Raw genomic sequence first — 21730 nt, 5'->3', positions numbered from 1 at the left:
AAGGAAGATTTATTTGCACGGCTTTTTCAGGAAAGAAAAATGTATTTAGTCTTATGTCATGAAATGTGATGAAAAATCAGATTGGCAACTGCTGACCTTAGTCACCAAGATTTTATCAGTTTTGCATCTTATTCAAAATATTCTGTGGGCATCATTATTGTTTGCCATCTTTACAGAAGCCAAGAGCGTCAAGGATAGCTCTGTACTCCCTATTGAGCTACCTCAGCCTCTAATGAATCTCACCATCTGATCCTGCAACATCATTCCTCAAAGTACAGCCTTCTGAATGTAGCATTTCTGGGAAGAGCACCAAGATATGACAGAATTCATAGTATGTGTTGTTACTGCCTGTGGCTAAATTTTGTATTTTGAAATACCCTGAGGCATTGGGTAATGTGAATATCAGGCTTAAATGATTTAAAACTCATAGTGAATTTAAATGTATGGTTACAATTATTTGCTAAGTCATGTAGTCTTAGAAAGCGGGAAGATCTTTCTCTCAAAAGGATACATCATAAAATACTAGGAAGTTATCAGCGGACTCTAAATCATTTCTTATTTTGAAGCAATGTACAAACAAGTACTGGTTGAAGTTATATTAATAGAACATAACATAAGGTAAATCTAAATTTATCTTCTTATCTTAAAATATCACAATTTTTAAAAAACAAAAGTATTCTGTTGGTATGTTGTGCCAATATTTAAAGCAATTTAAACAGACAAAAGGCCATTTGAACTCTCTCTACTTTCTTTGGTGGGGGTAATATTCAGGAGAAAGTCTTATTGTCTAGATGTGTGTATTTTTCTAGATGAAAAGCTATGCATCTTATAAAAATCTAAGCTATGTCTAGATGAATGTAATTTTCATGTCTCTAATTTAATCTTAAGTGATCTAGTGGGAATTCTTTTATTCTTGAATGCTTTTAAGGCATGTTTTGCCTTACCCTTAATAATGCTACAGGCCTTGTATTTGCCGCTCTGTAAGCTTTCTCCAGAGCCACTGAGACTGTTTTCCAGAGCTTTAGTAGCATCATTTTTATTTTCCTGTTGTTTTCATGTTGTGGGTATTGTACTATTATTCACATAGACTTGCAACTGCAAATCCCAATAATGTTGTTACGGACCTTTCTTGTAGAAAGCAACTACCACTGGTATGAGACTGGCCCATCCCCCCCATGCTCATTATTCTCTCCTTTTTATTTGTATACTTTAGTTTATATTAGAAAACACCAAAATATAGTGCACAGAAGAACATAATCTTAGAAGAGAAACCAGAGTATAATTTAAATATGTAATAAATATCCAATACCATATGTTTATACAAGTTTAACAGCCAGTGTGCTGCACTTGCACCTAAAAAATAGCATACAACAGTCACAACTAATACAATAAATATAATAATATAATTAATAAATATAATAATATAATTAAAAATGGAAAATTCCAATGGAAAATTTAGGATGAGAACTCTTTCCTGTGTCTCTGAAACACTGCCCAGGGAAAGAAATAAAAAATAAAAAATAAATAAGTTAAAGTTGTCAGCAAGTTATTTCACCATCCTCAAAACATTGGGCTGATAAAAAAGCCAAAATAACTTCTGGCAGGACTTCAGTTACATCTGTATTAGAGAACCCAGAAGCATATGTCAGTCCATGGACTAGAGTTCATAAGCCAGCTATATCTTGATTCTGTATTTGGAAACGGCTCCCATTCACTGTCCCTTCCCCTTCCAAAGTTGTCATCTTGTAAATCTGTTTTAAAGTTTAGATATTTGAAACCATTTCCTCTCCTAAGGAAGAGAAAATTAAATCAAAATGAAACAAAAAAACACAAGAAATTTCCTCATTTTCTCCCTCCTCCCCAATAACCCTGTACACAAAGATTTATCAAAGAATTTTCAAAGTCAAGATTCATCTTTTTTTCCTAATCTTTTTCTTTTTTTTGAATTTTAGAAAATGTTGATGCAAATAAAATATTTGTTCTACAAATAAAATAAAAATAAATAATAAATAAAAATAAAATTAAATTAAAAATGTTTTGCAAATAAAATATTGTTCTACAAAAACTGATTTCATTTTTGCCATTTTATCAGCCTTCTCTGGAAAATGACTTCTGGGTTGAGATGAGATATCTTCTGACAGAAAATTCAGTGCTTATTTATTCATAGAAAATATATACTATAAATGATTAATTCTGCTGCATATCAGAGCAAAAAAAGAAATCATTATAAGGTAATATAGTAGCTTCTTGGGGGATTTATTTTCTTCTTCCATTTGATATTTCATCTTTCAGTATATGAAAGTTCTACTTGTCTAAACACAAAATCTGAGCAAATATTATAATTCAGTACAGATTAGAAATCTAAAATATTTTCACCTTTAAATTCCAATAATATAATTTTCTCCTATTTAACACAAATTGTCTGACGGGGAAAAACAATTTTAAAAATATATATATGTCAGAAAATCATTTGATTAAATTCTAAGCCTCTTCATACACAGTAAAATATGTGCCATGATCAAGAGTATTATTTTCACCACTTCCTGTCATTCATTCGTATCCTCATCTTAACTTTTCAGAGTCACTGTGTCAAGAAGGTTAATGCAGTTACAGGAATTTGTGATGGACCATTTCACTCACATTTACTAGGGCAAACATCTATAGCTGGCTGGTAAACAATTTACTCCGCAGAGAACATGTTCTCTTTAGCTGAAAAGAGACATCTGACAAATTAATACATTAATGGTGAGATGTTAGCTGCAATAGCAGAAAAAAAAAAACCCTCAGGCACCAGCTTTCTTTTTTAAGCATACAAATTAATACTTTTAGGCACTCAGATATCAGGCAGAGTCACTGAAGACATTGATATAAAACAAGATAAAAGCAATGTTAATAGGATCTTAGTCATGCTCATAACCTTTCAAACATACAGTTCACAACAGGTAAAAGCTTGTTTTAAAAGTCACGACATATACACTCTACATTATGTAAAGCTAGGTGCATAGAGGAAACTTGTTTATTAGGGTCACGAAAGGGAAGGCTAGTGCCTTCAGATATCATAATCATAATTGTCTCTCTCACTGCTTTGCTTTCAAGTCAGAAGAGTGGAAGAAGTGTTACCATTAACAGAAATGTTATCAGTGCTATTGAGAAACTCATGACTGCAGCAAAAAAGAGAAATGGATTCACCTTTCCACCATCCTTTTTGACTGCTCCCAAGCCACATCATAGTGTCTTATCCATACTAGAGTTTTGATGCCTCTTGATAATCCAGCTCACTATTTTGTAACATGGGTAAATGAATTTTAAAAATAGTAAAATACCAATCCTAACCAAACAGTAACGCTCCATGGGCAAAAAGAAAGCTAAATCTGCAACAGGATGTTTTTATGGAGTATTAGGACCCAGTGATCCTAATTATTTACTCATACACTCAAGTGGTTAACAGAATTCAGCACACAACTACTATTGCAATTGCTCTGATGTCCTGTTCTTTTCTCCACCATTGCTAAAATAGCTTATAGGATTTCTATTGCCAGGACAAGAAGTGTTTTGTGAAAAGGCACTCAAATTCAACAAAACAAAACTGTTATTTTAAATCATTCAAGAGATAAATGGATTGTTGCTTTAGCTATTGTGGCTGTGATAATCACTTTGACCAGTATTAAACCCTTAATAACACAAGAATATAAAAGAGCAGTGCACAGGATCTGGGATCTGCCAAGAAAGACAAACGACAAAGTCAAGGGAAATAAAAATACTTACAGCAAAGGCAGAGATAAATAAAATTGAAGATCCTAGCTGCATGTTCTAATTTCAATTTTCTGTCTAACAAAACTGTTAGACAAGATAGATTTGGGCAGGAGATGTTCACTTAGACCATCATTTTTTTCTAAAGCAAACAACGAATGAAAAATTAAAGCTGACAATTCCAAGAAGAATGATTTATTGGCTAAAGAAAAGTGCAAATGAAGATGGGAACTACCTTTGGCTGTTCTTAAATGCCACCACATGACCATAACAACTCAATTTAAAATAATCGTACGTGCTAACTGCACCATTAACCCACTGCACTCCAGTAAGAGCACATTTTGGTACTATATCAAGACAGATAAATCTATGCAATGTACCTTTTACACTACTCTCTTCATTAGACACACATTCCATGTGTCTTTAGATATATGGCCTGAATTATTATATTCCTAATGCACTGTGTTTGATGTAGTATCTATGTAAAGATAACTTCAAAACAACACAAATATTAATCATTTTAAAGGCCACAGATCAGTTCCAAGATTTTGAGAAAAAGAAAGACATGACAAATGCAAGAGTAAACATACTCCAGTAAAACAAATTGAGGTATTTTCTTAATAACTGCTAGACCCTTTAGATTACATCAATAAATCCACCATATCTTTTGCACCTTAACTAAGGCAAAGTATTCAATGAACACGAAATATTAATACAGTATTTCTCACTTAAGTAGAGATATCCTTCAGCTCTAAGATTAATTTCCAGTTATTACAATTACTAATATTTAATCTGACAAAGCCTCTGTATCTTCTGTCCTCCAGTTCACCACCTGCATGTTGGAAACTACAAACACTGAACATTTCTAATTCAGGCAGAAGACCTACTGCAGGCTATGTTAATCTAAATTCACAGCCTTGGGTACTGAAGCTCATCTGTCCAGCTGTGCATAATTTGCAGCAAGTTCTACTCCCTCCTTGCTGTGTTGTGCATTGAGACCTTATCTTTCCTTTCATGTAGATGATGAAAAATGCAGTAGGCAAACATTACATAATGATTACATTACTACTATAGCTATGCTAGGCTTGGAAGACTCCAACCAACAAATCAGTGATGATAGACCTCACTAAGAAGCAACAAGAAGCAACACTCTAACAAATGCTGTCTTGAAGTACTTCACAGAACCATTTGCTCTAGATTTTGGGCAAAGGAACATCTTATATAGCAATAACTCATGAGCTGCTTATCTCTTCCTCTGCCAGTCTATCAATACTCAGTGTTGCTGGAATCCTTTTATATTAGTTGCCTGAGAGACCTGGGAAAATCCAGCAGCAGTGCTATCATGTTCCTAATTTAAATTAGAGAGTCCTGGTAACAGCAAACATGTCAAAGATTTACATGAGCTTCGCCTCTTCTTTCTCAATTCCTTTGAAATCCATGAGAGATTTTTTTGTTCTTTTCTCAGAATCTCAGATAAAATAGTATTGAAAGCTATGATCCACGAACAGTACTACTGAAAATCCAAGGAGATAACAGTATTACAAACCTAGTGCAGGTATATAGGTATAAAGCAAAAATTTTCTTTCTTTCTTTTTTTTTTTTTTTCCTTCTCTTCAACACCACCAAAGCTACTCTGCATGGGAAAGTGTACAAACTGGATGTGTGCAATCTGTCAGTTTAGTTACCAAGAAATATCCAGTCTTTATTGAAAAACAAAGTCAAGAAACTTGAGGAAGGAATCACAAGTAAAAAAAACTGTAAAAGAATTTGTCTTTATAAATGCAGTCACCAAATAAACATGAACTGAACCCATGCATGCACCTGTATAATCTAATTTTTTTAGTGTACTTAATCATCTTCGCCTATAATAAGTTCTTCAAAGAACGTGTGGAACTGAATATTTCCATACTTGCTACAGACTACTGATTTCTTTTTTGTTCTTCCAAGATGTATTTGAAGGCAGTTTCGTAAGTAGAATTTACCACTGAGTTGACAGAGACTGTTTAAGCTGTTCCAACATTTCATATATTTCTATCTAAATAATAACCTATTCACAGGATGTGACCAAAAGTATTTTCAAATCAACAGGAATCTTTCCACTGAATGTAGCAGCCTTAGTTCCATGACACTAATCTGTTAATGGTCTGTTAATCTTGGTCCCATTACACTAATCTGTTAAAAATAATGTTCTATGCTACATCCAATATGAAAATGAGTAAAAAAAAATGCTGTATGTTGGATAACATATGGCTGAGATTTTGCATGTCTGAATATAACTAAAGTACTAATGGTGTTTATTGATAAAGAAGGTCTGGAGATATTTCACAGAAAATCAGCAAAGGTAGAATTGCGTATCAGATATTTTGCAGTATGTTCTGTAGAAGTCCAGGTCCTTTAAAGAGATATTTCATGGATAAGGGATATAGAGAATTATAAATAAAGAAGCAAAGAAGAAATAAAAGTTTTATTTTCAGAAAAATAATTTTAAAATGCATCACTATAATATTGATAGCTTTTAAGTAATCCCCTACTTCCCTTTTTAATACCAGAAATATGTATAACATCTGCAAACAACCTGTATTTAACAGAAAACTGACTTCCACTCTTACTTGCAAGCTTAAAAATGAGATCTAAAATCTAGACATAAAATGTGAGTATGAAGAGAGGATACAAACAGGAAAAAAAATCTGGTTCCATTCCAGATTCTTCATTTCAAAATGAGTCTATCGGGTTTGCCCTGTTTTAGTTATATTTGGCAAAATAAATGTAGTGGTTTTATGTATCAGAAGGCAAGTGTATGACACAAAATATACTATTTTTTCAAAGAACGAATCAGTATTTTGAGCTGAATAAAGCACTGGCTGTCTTGCAGCAAAAAAACTGAATGCAAGTTATCAAAATTGTGCTACTTGTTTTTACAGAAGTTAAAAAAGTATGGAAAAAAATGTTATATGGAATGTAACTAATTTATTTGTACTCTCTTCAAAATATTTCTAAACAGATTTTGGGAAAAAAAAAAGTTACATAACCTGTTCCCATTAAATTGACTATTTTTCAGGAAGGGTCCAAGTCAGACTTCAAATTGTGAAGCTTGATCCAGAAACAGTGTGGTAACGATATCGTAAGATCACCACATGATGGCACTCATCAACATGGCCATTAACAGGAACAGGAACATTATTGAGCACTGTCCCATGAGTTTGAAAATTTGTTCTTTCCATGTTTTTAGTTGGCCTCTAACTTAACCAAGCCATACAGGAATAAATACCTTAAAACAATACCTTAAGATAAAAATACCTGTTTACGCCTCCCCTCTCCCAGTTCTGGCTATTCTAGGCCTCTTCTGAATGACAGAACAAACTGTTCTCCACTTAGAAGAAAAGGTCTTACTTCTGGAATCATCTGGATTGAGAAGAAACTATATTTTTTATTTCTACTGCATTGAGCAAACACAAACCTGAAAGATTCTGACAAAATTTGACTCCTGTCTAATGATGACACTACACCCATACCTTTTTCATCTGTTATTTAATTTAGTGAAATATTGAAGTGGCTATTTTTAATGACTTTTGTAATTAAATCTGAAATAACAACCTTATCAAAAACAAAAATAATTTAATATAATAGTAAATAAGAATGAGCTACTTCATTTTATATATTAGAGTAACCACTTCAGAACTATGGCTATAGGGCTGCTGATTAATTTAGAGGAAAAAGAAATCTACATTTTTGTACAGTTACCTTATGAAATTACTAAAAAATACTAGCTAATGCAGTAATCACTCTTCAGTGTACTGTTATGCAATACTTAAAGTAGTTTGTGAAATAAATAATAATTAAAAAAACCTTTACATTTAAAGAAAATAATTTGAATATTAAAGAAAATAATTTGAATAATGGAAAATGATAACAGCTACATCCTTCTCTAGTCTTCAGAGTGAATCAAATCGGTCTGGTGTGATACCATCTCTAATATTTTTTTTTCTAGTATGAGTGTCATTCATTTTCAAATTTTACCTCACTTAAAAAGCTCAGTCTTCCCATCAAGCTGCAAATTTCAGTGAGCACATAAGTACCAAGAAATAGGAGCATGGGCGATCTCAGCCTTCTCCTGAAGTTACTCAGCAGCATACGCTTACCAGAATACACCTCGTAACACTAAGTGGTGTGTGGGTTCAGCACTGAAAAGAGCAGAAAGACAGAATCATGCACTGTGGCATCAACAGCTACAATTTATTTTTAGATTATTACAGTATAAATCTGAACATTTCTAGAGAGCAATCTTGCCAGTGCATGGAAATGCATTCTGCTTGAATTAACCATGCTGGTAGTAAAGCCCCACTGTGAATCTCGCAGGAAAAGGCAATATTAGAAGGGCTACTGATGATCAGATCATCATGTAAGTTGTGTATGTAAATATGAAGTAATGCTGTTTTAGATATAGCTTATTTTTAATGTCAAAATTCATTAAAAAAACTCTTTTACTGGGATTTGAAGAGAAATAAATGTGCATGATAATAATGTCGCATCTTGGAAATCACCCATTGCAAACTGTCCATAAATTATACTTTTCAATTGTCTCTTTTCCAAGCTTAAATCCATTTTCATGTTGTAAAAAGCTGATTCATATTGTGCCTCGTCTCTCTTATTTCCAGAAAGCATGCCAATAAAACTTTGTTTTTTGTTTTCACAAGACCACTGGGTAAGGAGGTGTGTGTGCATGTGCATGGGGGTGGAGGGGGAAGGGAAGATGGATTTTTTTGTGTGTTGGGGATGAAAGGGGGCAGCTTTTTTTTTTTTTTTTTTTCCCAAATCCAGTCTAGGGACTGCTAAAGCAAATAAAATGAGAACTACTAAAAGGTGATGGTCGAGTAAATAAGCCGATCAGATGTGGGATCGAAATGGCTCAGAGCATAAATGCTTTACAAACATTACTTGTGCGCTTCTGAGCTAAACTGTAGCAGATAGCTGCAGAAGGAAATGAGAGCCTTCTATTGATTTCAGTAGCTCATTGGCAAGCTCGTGTTTCGTGTTTCTGTCTTGGTTTTATTAGGATTTAAAAAAAAAAAAAAAAAAAAAAAGCCTTATAATCCAGTCTACTTAACGAATGAATCTTACTCATGCAGAAGAGATCCTGAGTCTCTATGACAAGTCTGCAAGTGACAGAATGACTAAATTATATGCTGGTTATAGCATGATGTTTATTCCTGTCCTATCCAGGTGGAGCTGTTCTTTACACTATGTGATTCAGCCATCAAATAGCAGCATGCACATTTAAAAGGCCAGGAGGAGGCTGCATTGAGAACCTGTCAAAAACAAATGTGCAAACTTCTATGCAGTAGACAGTGAATGTTTCTTGAACCACTCTTTTGTCAAAAAAAAAAAAAAAAAAAAAAAAAAGAAAAAAGCTAAATAAATCCTTGGTTCTGTATGATGTCCTTAATATAAAGTTTGAGCTTTACAGCTTTTTACCTCTTGCCTTCATCTCTATCTGACAGGTCTTCAGCTGATGGATGGCTATTAAGATTGACATTTTTATCAAATATAAAAATTTTCAGATGAATATTCTGTGCAGGAACACAGGACCAATTAAAGAGCTAAATTTTCGTGCAAACAAAAAATATATAGATTCTCCAGTAAAACTACCTGCTTTATCATGTTTAAATTATTAAATTAAATTATCAATTTACCCTAATTTAATCCATTTGGCCTTTTCCTTTGTGCTATGGAACTTGTTTTGATTTGTCAGCATTGTAATGCCTTCAAAAAAAAAAAAAAAGAAAAACACCACACATATGCATACACTGTTCTCACTGATCATAACACTTGGATGAAGAAGAAAAAAAAAATCAGAAAATAACAGGTTTTTGTATTCACAGCCTATATGTTTGTGATACAACACTGCATTTTTAAACAATACAATGCCCCCTAGGAATACAGAAGGAAGAAAACACACTTTCTTGTCCATATGTATGTTTTTCAGTAGAGAAAATTCCTAAAGGACATTGAAATCAAAGAAGAAAAAATGATCTAAAATTGCTTTGAATCAGAATTTTCGTGAGGACATTTGTTTTCTGGATGTGAAAACGAGTTTCAGTTTTTAATACATGGTATGACTTAATCAGTTGTACTTGCACGCATCATACCAACAATAACTGCATTTATATGACATATAGACATATGAGTAGATGAGAACAATAACACTGTACTTATATATAAAGGGGTAACAATGTCGAGATGCAAGCAATGAGTGGGTAAAAAGTAAAATTAATTATACATTATTCTTAGAAAATTACATGCCATCATAGATCATCTGGCTTTGAGTTACCAGAAATTGCATGGCATGTTTTCATTTTCTTGGTCTTTAATGATTCATTGGAATATGCTTATGACTGTGCATGCAACCCCCTACCCAGTACTGTAAGTAAAAATATTTCATACGTCCTTCCTTAAGACACAGTGCTAGTAATAGAAACTATCAATAGATCTGATATCAAATGATTAATAGGGTCAATATAATATTTTTAAATAAAATGAAAATAAAATGTTGCATCCATTAGAGGTAAAAATTATGCTGTTTCTACAAAGCAAACTCAGGTCTTCATCCAGAAACAAAAAATTATGGAAATAAATCCACCACTTAGGATGACAGATTTTTTTTTTTTTTTAGTAGCAGAGAATTTATATATCTAACAATTAATAGACTTATGTACCATAGGATGTAGACTACTGCTCTTCCATTTATGAGACATAAACTTGCAGTTATGTTTTCAGAGGAGTAGAACACCGGAGACTTCCATTTTAGTGTAACTCCTTCGAAATCCATCCACCCTTGTCTTCTAATCCCCTACTTCAAAATGCATGTATATAACCCTAGCACTACCAATCATTTAAAAATAAAATGAGTCTAGAGTTCTGCAGATGTTTCTTTCGACATTGATCAGACACAGCTGAAGGTGAGTTGTTTTGGGATTTTTTTGATTTTTTTTTTATGAGGGGATAAAGGGATGTGGTTTCTTTTTAAATGCGAAGCATGTAAAAAAGTAAATGCATTTATGCCATCGTTATGACAAGCAATAGCCCTGTAAAACCTATAGAAGCCAAAAACTAAATGCAGGCACCTTGTGTCACAGTTTAAATGGCCACATCAGTCTCTGCTCTGCCTACTGTATCACCAAAGCTACTGCAATTTAAGCTGCTGCATTTGATCTACAAATGAAATACAGAGGTGGTCCTCCACATTGCAGCCCGTCTGACTCAGTTTCGATGCTTATCTCAATTCTACAGGTTCTCCAAGCTCCCTTCTCTGCCCCATCCCCCTGCCCTGCTCTAGTACAGCTAAAAACTTTCCCTTAAGAGCCTTGCAGCTCGTCTGCCGTCTGAGGCTCAGCACTCTGTCACGCTACTCAGGGTGCTAAACCACTTAAGATACAAGAGCCTGCTTTAAGTATACATAATATATGTATGTATATAAAAATATGTGCAGTGAGCATTTAAAAAAAGGCAGAAGACGTAGTGGGTATTAAAGCTCTCCAAGCAGAGGACCCAACTTAAAAAAAAAAAAAAAAAAAAAAAAAACTCTCTCTCTCTATATATAGATATATGAAATAAAAAACCAAGTGGAGCACGGCCTCGGAAGTGCCCACACCACCACCTTGCGGCACGTCCCCGCAAGAGCAGCACCTGCTCCTTGACACCGAGTTGCTTCCCCCCCCCCGCCGAATATTGCAGCGGGTCCGAGTTTCCCAGGCCCCGCGCGCCCCCTCATCAGCCGCGGCGGCGACAACGCGCCCCCCCCGCCGCCCCCTGCCCGCTGGGGCGGCCGCGGAGCGAGGCGCGGGGTGCGCGGGGACCTTCCCGCCGCCTCCCGCCCCCGCTCCGGCTTTGCAGGGAAGCCGATTTACTGCCGGGAGCGATTTTGCTTTTTGTTTTTCTCTTTCTCTCTCTCTTTTTTTTTTTTTTTTTCCCGCCCCCACCACACTAGTTATCTTTTTTTTTTTTTTTTCTCTACTGCTCCGCACACACCCGCTGCTCCGCACGGTGCCAGTACCCGCTCCATCACGTGCGGGGGCCCCTGCCCATCACAAAAGCAGGCATTTTACCCGAGCCCAGAAAGAGAGAGAGAAAAAAAATCCCAAGGAATAGCGGGGAAAAAAAAAAGGGGGGGGGGGGATGAGGGTGAACCGCTTAATCCAAGACGAGCCAAGATTTCCGCTCAGCAGCCTCCTCCCTCCTCGTTTCTCCTCTTCCTCCCCCCCCCCCCCCCCCTCCTTTTTTTCCTTTCTGTGCAGGTCCTGGTGGCGGTGGTGGTGAGGGAAGTGGTTAACCAGAGCCCTACGTGCTGGTTAGGTTTTTCCCCAAAAACCACAGGCGCACATGGGGAACCTCTCCAGCCCCTCTCTGTGTTTGCGGGAAATGTGCTCTGCTCTTTCTCTCTCTCCCCGTACTGCAGATATTTTTTTTCCCTTCCTCTCCTCCACACTCTTCTGTTTATTTGGCTGGAAGGCAGAGCTACTTTGTAAACATCTCACACAGAACCCCAGAGCCTTTTCCAAATAGCTGATTGCAGCAAAATGCCTCCAAACAAATTATGGTGCAAGGGGGCTAGTAGGGGCGAGACTGAAGAGGACAAAATGAAATAAATTTGCATAAATATGCATATGTGACAGCGAGATCGCGTATGATGGTGGAGGTGGCAGAAAGAAAGTATCGCTTTATAATGATGCGAAAAGTAAAAGCCCAGACGACTGCAGCAAACTGCTCGCCCTTTGCCAGAGTACCAACTGCAACACCTATCCCTCTCCCCACACCCCCACCGGAAAAACAAAAAAGGATAAAAAGCAACAGAAAAAAAAAAAGAATGAAAATGAGCATGCAGATGGTGTATCCAGTGCTCCTACCTTAACACTGCAATAGCTGCAGACACATAAGAGTCTTTTTTACATCGCCAGGAAATCCTCCTGGGGTATCTCACAGCCGGAGTCATTCACACACGGTTCCTGCTCTCTTTTTTGAAATCCAATGCGATTTGCTGCTCCAAAGGAATGCAACGGCCACAGAGAAAAGAAAAAAAATTAAAAATAACAACAGGAAAAACAACAACACTGGGTTGGAAGGAAACTCGTGCTTGCGGTTGTAAGCGACCTACATTCAGGCAGAAAATTCATTACAGACAGTGCGAGAGGGAGAGTTGGGTCTGCGCGTTCGAGCTCTGATTGCCTATGCAGAGAGACAGAGACGGGGAGAGAGACTGATCTGCAAGGAAAAGAGAGCTCGAGGAGGGAGAGAGAGAGGTCCGGGCTGTACCAGGCTCTCTCCTCCTGCTATTGGACCAAACTGAATGAAATTTCCCGAGCCAACAGCCAATAGCTCTCCGCAGTCTGCCCCATCACTACAGAAACCGTATCTCCATCCACAACCTCTTGCAAAGAGCATCTAATCTGAGTGCAGAGCAGCAGGGACCGAATTATCCAGGGTGCCTGCACGGTCGAACAGGTGGGCGTTTTACACGTGTGCAATTGCAAGTGTGTGTTTGGAGGGGGGGAGAGGGGCCCGCTGGGGGAAAGCACAGTTTTTGCTGTTGCTCTTCCTGCTCCAGTGTCTTATGCAAGTGTAGTCCTTGTTAACCCTTTAAAGCAGCAGTTGCTACAGAGGGTTGCTCAAGTGGCAGCAGGATCAACCTGCTGTGATGAAATGTACTCATACTGCCTGTCAGTCACTGGAGTGTTGTGCTCCTGACACTCTTCCTCCCATAGAAATACAGCAAAGTAGGCACGTGCCCAGCAGCCAGTTATTACAGATAGATTTTTTGCTTTTCCGGAAGGAGACCAGCTGTTTGAAGTCCTTATTTTAGTCAGCTAAATACTGTTGTGAAGGTCAAGTGTAATGGCTGAAGAGGGGGCCCTGTGGTTAGTGCTCAGTACACAGCAACTGTGGTTCATGTCCTGCCTATAATTTCAGACAGAAGGTGCTGTAACAAATACGTGCTCAGGCCTCCAACTGATGCCTCATTTCACTGCACAGTGTGTTCCTTTGGTCAGTTTAATAATAGCACTTAACATTCCCCAAAGTGTGCAATCCTGAAATGAAACCAGCTGAGAGTTGCCTGAGTTTCCTCAACTAAGCCAAGAACAAGAGAGTAAAGGGCTCTTGACAATCTTTGCATAATTTGAAACAGAAATCCAATTTGTTCCTTAATGAGACTTCCTGTCACGAGACACTTTAAACACTGAGCCTTTGACATTTTAAAACTCTGAAAAAAAAATTGCAAGTCTGAGAGTTACCTGCTTTATTTTGCTTTTGGTTTCTTGTTTCTACCAACTTAGACAATTATGGCAGATCCTAAAAGCAGAGCAGATGACAGCGCTTTGTTTCCTCACATCTGGATTCTAGCCCTGCTGTTGAGTTTACCATTTCTGTTTTTTTTTTTTTTTTTTTTTTTTTTTAAGTGGTAAAGAAATATATGTTGTCTTATTCAAGTCACCATGTAGCAGACAGTAGTAGACCATATAGGTGTGTGTTTGTCTTACATAATTTCTTCAGCATCATCTTAGGAAGGCATATTTTGCTTGTAAATTTTGTAAACAGAAGCATGGATATAATTCACTGACTTAAATAAAACACTTCAAGTAATGCAACAGCTCCATGAAACTGTTAACTTATTCCAAGTGAAATAATTATTTTTATATGAATTAATTACATGTTTTGCCTTACTTATTTTAAGTGACTCTAGTAACAGGTGTTCATGCAAGTGAATTTTACTGCTTTTGTTATTTTAATAATGCACCCAGAATGTGCAACCAATCACATCATTGCTCAACTGAGTGAACATTCTGACACATTTAGAAAAGATGTCATCTTGCACTGCCATCTGTCCCAAATTTTGCAGGACAGTCTTTATTTTGATGAGTATGTCATATGCTTTATAAAATAAATTTGGAGGTTATTAAAGTATGCACTAGTTAATTTGACTAATGATCTTCCACCTGTGTTGGAATATCAGGAGGCAATTTATTATGGGCTATCACCTCCAATGTTTCCAACCCAGTCCTAAATATCCACAAGTAGATCCCTAAAACTAAACCTCCCATAGACTCTACAGAAGTATATTGTGGATCAAAAATGAAAGATCTCCTTTCCCTTTCAATTAAAAAAGAAAAAAGATTTAAGTAAAAAGCATTTGGTCAGAAGAGTGTAATTAACTTTCCTCCTCTCATAATTTTCAGAAAACTAAATGTACATCTGAAAATTGTGAATTACTTGGGAGGGCATCAGAAGCAATCCACTGCATATTTATAACAGTAAGCAGGAGACCAGGCACAATCATTCCGGGAGAAGAATACCACTTGCTAAATAATGCTATCACTTGTTACAAGGAGACATTGTGTTCTGGTGTTAACCCAATTTGACTATCCTTGTAAACAGTGAGATCTAAAGAAATCACAGTACATGACAGTTTGACTGAAGACAGGCCAAACTCTGCTGGGATCCAGCCCATGGCACTCCATTTTGTGACTGTCAAAGCAAGGCATGATTTGGTCTCCCATGTCCAATCATTGAAAGTTTTCCACAAATTTATTTTTAAAACAGATTTCGTATCTTGCATGCTGATGCTAAATGTAACCACACACACATACATACACACACACACACACACACAGACAAAACATAAAGATACCCATTTAACAAAGAAAATGTATCTCGAATCTTGTTTAATTTTGGCTAGCTATTCATATTCAAATAATTTGTATTCAAAACGCAAACTTGAAGCAGAACAAGGGGGACTTTCTACAACTGCATGTCTTTACCCCCCACTCTGTTGTCTGTATGGTCTTCTTATTCAAATATTCATTATGCCAATGTACTTTCATTCTCTTTTATACAAGGCTGAACCAATGCTTGCATGGTCTCAATACACTTCCTGCAGTTAGAATAGAGTTTTTCTCCAGCTTCATTGTGAAAGAGGCTCATCTTACACAGGCTGAAATCCATAAGGTATTTTCTACTCACTTCAGAGCAGAAGGATGAGAGTAGATAGCTGGTATATTCCTTAGTAAGTCTTAAAAAGAATGAAACCTCTAAAAGAAATTCATGCCTAGCTACAGAACAGAAAAAAAGAATTAAATAATGAGAGCCATCAGGCCATCAGGTCCTCCAAGCAAGCAAGAAAAATATGCAGAGTTAACTCTGAAATAAATATGCAGAAAAGAGATATTTGGGGAAAGAGAAGGCATTTCCTGATTGGGTAGTTTTAAAATGCTGCATTTTATGAAAGTGTTTTATTTCATATGTGGTTTATCTTCATATGGATTGGTGATCTATTTCACAGAAAATTACAAAGGTTTACAAAAATAACAACCAAAAAAGCACATATATGTTACCAAATTCAAAAATGTTAATAAAATAAAATACTTAGTGCACTGCTGTTTATGCTACATGCTATGTAAGTGACAAATATGCTGCAGGGTCTCACCCGTATGGCCAGTCTGACTATTTCCTAATGTACTTCTTACAGTACTTGATAGAGCCTTCCAAGAACATGTTCCCAACTTTTTAGTTGCATGCTATTTCCCTAGTGTTTGTACTAATTTTTTTTCTACTGTCATTTTATTCTTTTGACAAAGATTCAAAAATAAAATGTCCCAAACACAGGCAACAGCACAGAAAGATCACACAGATCCCTTTACTTGTTGTTTTTTAGAGCGCAAAATATAGGAACTCTTAATTTTGCAGCTGCTGAGATGCAATCTTAAATTGACTGAGAAGGAACAGACATCAACTTTAACAGGGCCAATGTTTCAGTCTTGGAACATTTCAGTCTTAGAAGAATGGACACAGTTGCTAGGCTCTGGATTTCCTTTCATAAAGTCAAAGCTAGATTATAATTACCTACCAAGACCTTTCACATCATTTAGGCTAAGTGCTTCATCAGTTAATTCCTTTTTTCATTAAGCCAATAAGTTTCTGTTGAACTAAAGTATGCAAGTTGATAACTTGATAACAACAAAAAGTAAATATATCAGATTGTCCAGATTCTACTTTACCTGCGTACATTTTATCAATGGATAGTTATTCTCACTGTCTGAATCATGTTCCTGACCTGTAGTCTTAAAAAATTTGGACTTCACTTTGACTTTGTCTGTTAAAATAAAGAGCCCTTTGCTATTAACTTCTTCTTTCAACTTACATGCTTACAGATCATGATTAGTCACCTCTTAACCTTCTTATTGTTGAGATAATTAGATTCTACTTCTTCAGTCTCTTACTGCAAGGCAGATTTTCCAGACTGTGATTCATCCTTGAAAGCCTTTGCTCAACCTTCACCATTTATCAACTTCTTTTTTAAAGTGTAAACTCTGGAATAGGATGTAGTATTGTCATCTTACACATATTAATGTAGTATTTTACTGTGAACTCTCATTTTTATTTATCCAAGAATTACATTTGATCTTGGCTTCTTGTTCCTGGTTACTAATCATGGTTTCTTTCTTTCTTTTTTTTTTTCCTTTCTGATTTACAAAAAGTCAGTCTCTTACCTTTAAATGGGACCTATGTTATCAGTTTTAATACACACGTCATCCTATTAATGTTTAGTATGCAGTGCTGTCTATGGACAGATGTTCAGTCATTCTGCCATTTCTCTCTTCTGTCAGATGAAGCTCATCCCTCTATTATCAATGTGTCTGTCTAGCTTAATTTCACACAGAAAAAAAATATCTGTATGGGTTGCCACTGATGACACTGAATTGGAAACTGACTTCAGCCCTCTCGTTTCTACTCTTTCCATTCTTGATCATTTAAAACAAGGTTCTTCCTTTCACCAGAAACTAAACCTAATTAAGGGGTCAAACTATGGATCAATATCTGACAACACTATTAGCATTTCCAAACCATAATATCTTTTAATCTTCAAATATCCCTCAGAGATGAATAAGTTATTCATGAGATGAGTTTAGTAGTTATTTTAATTTTACATACTTAGAAAGTGACCGAAGCAATAGAGGGTATTTTTTGTGAAATTAACTCTGGACAAGTGAAAACTTGCTCTACCCACAAACTACCTTGACCAGAAACCAGAATTTCATGAACACAGCATAAACTCTATACTGTATCTAGACAATCCCTACACAAACCAACAGCTTATGTCTCTGCTGACATTTTGGTCTGTGGGCTCTTTGGAGGACAGACCTTTCTCTCTTCTGCATTATGCACTCTTATAGACACAGTGCAATCAGGTTCCTGTAGATAATATAATTAACTTAATTAAAAAAGATTGCCTTGCTCCTACCACAGGCAAAGAGACAAACCTATGCCTTCTTAAACAATAAGCCTAACTATTCCCTGTGCTGTACAATCAGCTCATTTTTTAAAGGTAATTTTTTTTAAAATTTGGATTCAGATTAATACCTTTCTGGAAATTCTGTGTAGCACTCACATAAACACTGAAAGTGCAGTTTGCCCCTCCATACTCATAGAAATCTTGATTCGATCTTGACAAATGTTGTCTGTGACTTCTCATTGATATGAAACATTGAACTAACCAGAGGCTAGTTACTCACCCCTACTTTCATTCTCTCTTAAATTAGATACAGACATGAAGTGCCTTGTAGTCAGACCTTATAAGTTCTTTGTAACCTTCTTACTTCTAAATGCTGCACAGAATGACAAGTTATTAATATCAGAACAATTTTTATAGCATAATAAAGAGCACAAGAAAGAATATGCCTAACATTATATAAGAGAAAAAAAAAAGACTACTGGTATGTATGTACATTTTAAACCTTAACTGTACTTGAATAGCATAGGAAAAAAAAACAGAAATATCATTAAATGAAAGCTAGGAGAAATGAGTTGCAGTCTCTAAATATCTAATAGCAATGCCAGAGCGCATATTGACTTACAAGTCAGCTCTCTTCAGCAGCTTGGGTTTCATCTACAGCCACAAAATTAAGGATTTGTACTTTCAAAACCAAACATAATAGCTCTGCAGGTAACTCCTTTGACAACTGGTGGTCTATAAGATGCTACTCAGAGACCTCTGTACTTCAAAAGAACACTATAGCTCTAAGCTTCAGAATACAAGTTCATTTTCTGCAGAAATCATTCTTGGAAGTTGTTAGAAAATCTCCTGCTCTTGGAATACAAAGAGTCAATTAGAAGATTAGAAGTATTAGAATTATTTTCTCTTTGCAAAATAATGAGATGAAAGACAGTGACAGTTTTAGGCAGTGATACCCTTTTCTCAATGTCCTTCTCAATGGATTATACCATTCATGCTCTCCCTAGCCAAAATAATCTGGTTCCTTTTGCTACCCAAAGTACAGTTTCAACAGGAAGGTAGAGAGTGCTTTCTACTGAAGCTAGCTTCTATTATACTGCAGTCTTTTGAGAATGCATTTTTGAAACTCCTCAGATTGAAGGCATTGAATCCATGTCTCCTAACTTCTCTCACTGAATGCTTGAGTAAAATAGAGCTATTATATAATGACCAGGCAATTTTGGAAGCATTAATGTCTCTGGCAGTGGCTTTTGCAAGAAGATGCTAGCATGCATAGACATTCTTTGAAAATGCCTTGGCTATCAAGCCACTTACAGGACCGAGGTGTGAGATCCTTAAGGTATGAGAACACTGTCAAGCTCTGTCTGTCACCTGAATTATTGAGAAAAGGTAAACCTATTCTGCTACCTTAGCTGCAAGAGTGATCTTCAGCAACAGAACAGGAACAAAACAAAAAAAATAACAACAATAACAAAAGAGAATTGTGGAATATTTTCCTAAACGGAGGCAGTTTAACTGTCTGTTAAGTGAGAGAAAATCAGAGTCTTAACACTGGATGCAAAATAAGTTTAGCTAATGAGTGGTAACTCATTAAGGCACAATCATTTGGACACTTTTGTTTGTATGCTCATAGTTAACGCACTGGTGATCTGACTGGGTTTAGCAAGAGTCAGAAACTAAGGTTCAAACTAGTTCTGGGAAGATGAGATACACAGGTTGATGCAAGTAAGGAAACTTGAAATCCAAATGGAAAAAAATCTAGTGAATGTGAGTGCTCTCAGTACAGGGAATCATGTCTGAATAGCAATGTTACAGGTGTATGACCTCTGCAGAAACTTTACTTCAGTTTTTGAGCTATTTTGAAAACAAACTAACTGCCCTGATTTCAGATATGAAAATGCTTAAGATCTGTTAGTTTGAACAAATAACTGATATAAATGAACAGCTGAAAGCCACTGAATGGGTTAAATTTGTTATGCCCAACTTGCTGCCAAATCTTCAGCTAAGGACAGGAAGTTTATTGCCAATTTTCTGAAAGAGGAGGAATCCAATGATAAAATGTGAGCCATTTGTCTTCCTAGCCATTAAAGGAAATTCACTTTAAGGATGCTTCTGGAGTGGCTGTTTCTGCTGCTGAGCACATTATAATTTATCAGTGTGTCTGCTGATAGTATTATCATCAGTAGGGGCTCAGGTGGACTTCCATTAGTGCTATCAAAGTCCTCACTGACAAAATATTCCACTGACCTAGACAGGATCTATTACAGCATTTAAAGCCTCATCTGCCTTTGAAGTTTTATTTGTTTGTTTGTTTGTTTGCTATAATCATTTGCAGAAAGTTTCTAACATAATTCCTCAGGATGAGTTATCTAGGGAAAGCAGCAACAACAATCATATTTAATAAATCGAACTGTCAGTCATCATCACGTTCATTTATTTATAGGTCATACCCCTCTCACCTTTCATCTACTCCTGTAACATTCAGAATGTAAACTCTCTGGAGGAGGTATTTTCCTGTCTATCTTTACACAGAACCTAACTTTGACAGAGGTCTTTGGACACCATTGTAGCATACACCTTAAATACTAATATGGATATATACAAAAAGTAAGTGTAACTAAGTAGATGTATTTACTTGTAAAAGAGTTAGCTTTAAGGCACTGTTGTTTGCTTTGACTTACAAATGTATTAAATTCATACCAAGTAATGAAAAGTCAAGTTTGCTTTTCTTCTATGTCAAGTGTGAGAGCCTGGAAATCAGAGAGAGAGGGTAGCAGAAGTCTGAAATAATAATAATAATAATAAAAACTAACTCTCTGTCAATGTAACACAGACAACAAATTCTCCTAGATTACAATCTGTCTGGACTGTAATAAAAGATGTGTTGCATTATCCTATTAAAAGGGGTGGCCTGTGCAAAAAAGCACTGTAGGTATTAATAAGGGATTGGTCATTAGGCCTAATGGCAAGCTTAATGCGTGATGACCTGTCCTTCCTGACCTCATAAGATTAATAAAATTATAACAATAGTTCAGTCTCATTAGCAATTATAAATATTTTGCACTTGTATCCCATGAGGCTTGGTGTAAACAGATAAAAAGGCAGTGTCTGCTCTGAAGTCCTTATTATATTCATTAAAAATGGGAGGCAACAGGCTGATAGAGCAGGCAGAGGACAAGCCTCAGATTGCAGTAAAAACACTTTGGAACAGTAGTAAGCAGCCATCACAACAGTCACCTACCAATTCATTTTTAACAGAAGAGTAGCTTGTGGCTATCTTTTTTTCTTTTTCTCCCAATTTATCATTGCCCCTTTTAGCACTCCTTGGTTCCTAGCACAGTTGTCAGTCATTTCATGCAACAACGGAGTTAGTGTAAACAATCCACTATGATCAAATGCAGTTACTGTCTCTAAGAATCCCTCGATCACTCACTGCTCTCACAAGAAAACAAAATAAAGGTGGTGGATTTTTATCTCTATTTAACATGACTCACCAATCACTTTGTAACCAAGTTTTGAGAGTGCACTCACTCTTCCAAAGATTGAAGGAAAAAAAAAAAAAAACACTTTTCCTCTTTGTATCAAATAAGTCAGTTAAGGTAGCGAGCTAGCAAAGAAATGCTATATTTGATCAAATTCTAAGCATTCGTTTCTTACACATTTTGAGTAATTTATGGTTTATAATTTTAAAGAAGCTCATCT

The 21730-nt window shown here is 36.2% G+C and overlaps 1 protein-coding gene across 1 annotated transcript in view; it reads right to left on the bottom strand.

Moving 5' to 3' along the window:
- The window catches only part of LOC104575716 (neuroligin-4, X-linked), a gene marked incomplete at its 3' end in the record, with an annotated part of 154028 nt that extends 140865 nt beyond the window's left edge, over nucleotides 1-13163 (bottom strand). Inside the window, exon 1 of the mRNA XM_088520252.1 lies at nucleotides 12651-13163. The remainder of the gene's footprint in view (nucleotides 1-12650) is intronic.
- Between the last annotated feature and the right edge of the window lie 8567 nt (nucleotides 13164-21730).

This window comes from Tinamus guttatus, unplaced genomic scaffold, assembly GCF_059628265.1.
Source record: "Tinamus guttatus ecotype Peru unplaced genomic scaffold, ASM5962826v1 Tinamus_guttatus_pri_ptg000083l, whole genome shotgun sequence".
NCBI lineage: Eukaryota > Metazoa > Chordata > Aves > Tinamiformes > Tinamidae > Tinamus > Tinamus guttatus.
The sequence above is the reverse complement of the archived record's forward strand: the minus strand, read 5'-3'. Positions and strand labels throughout refer to the sequence as shown.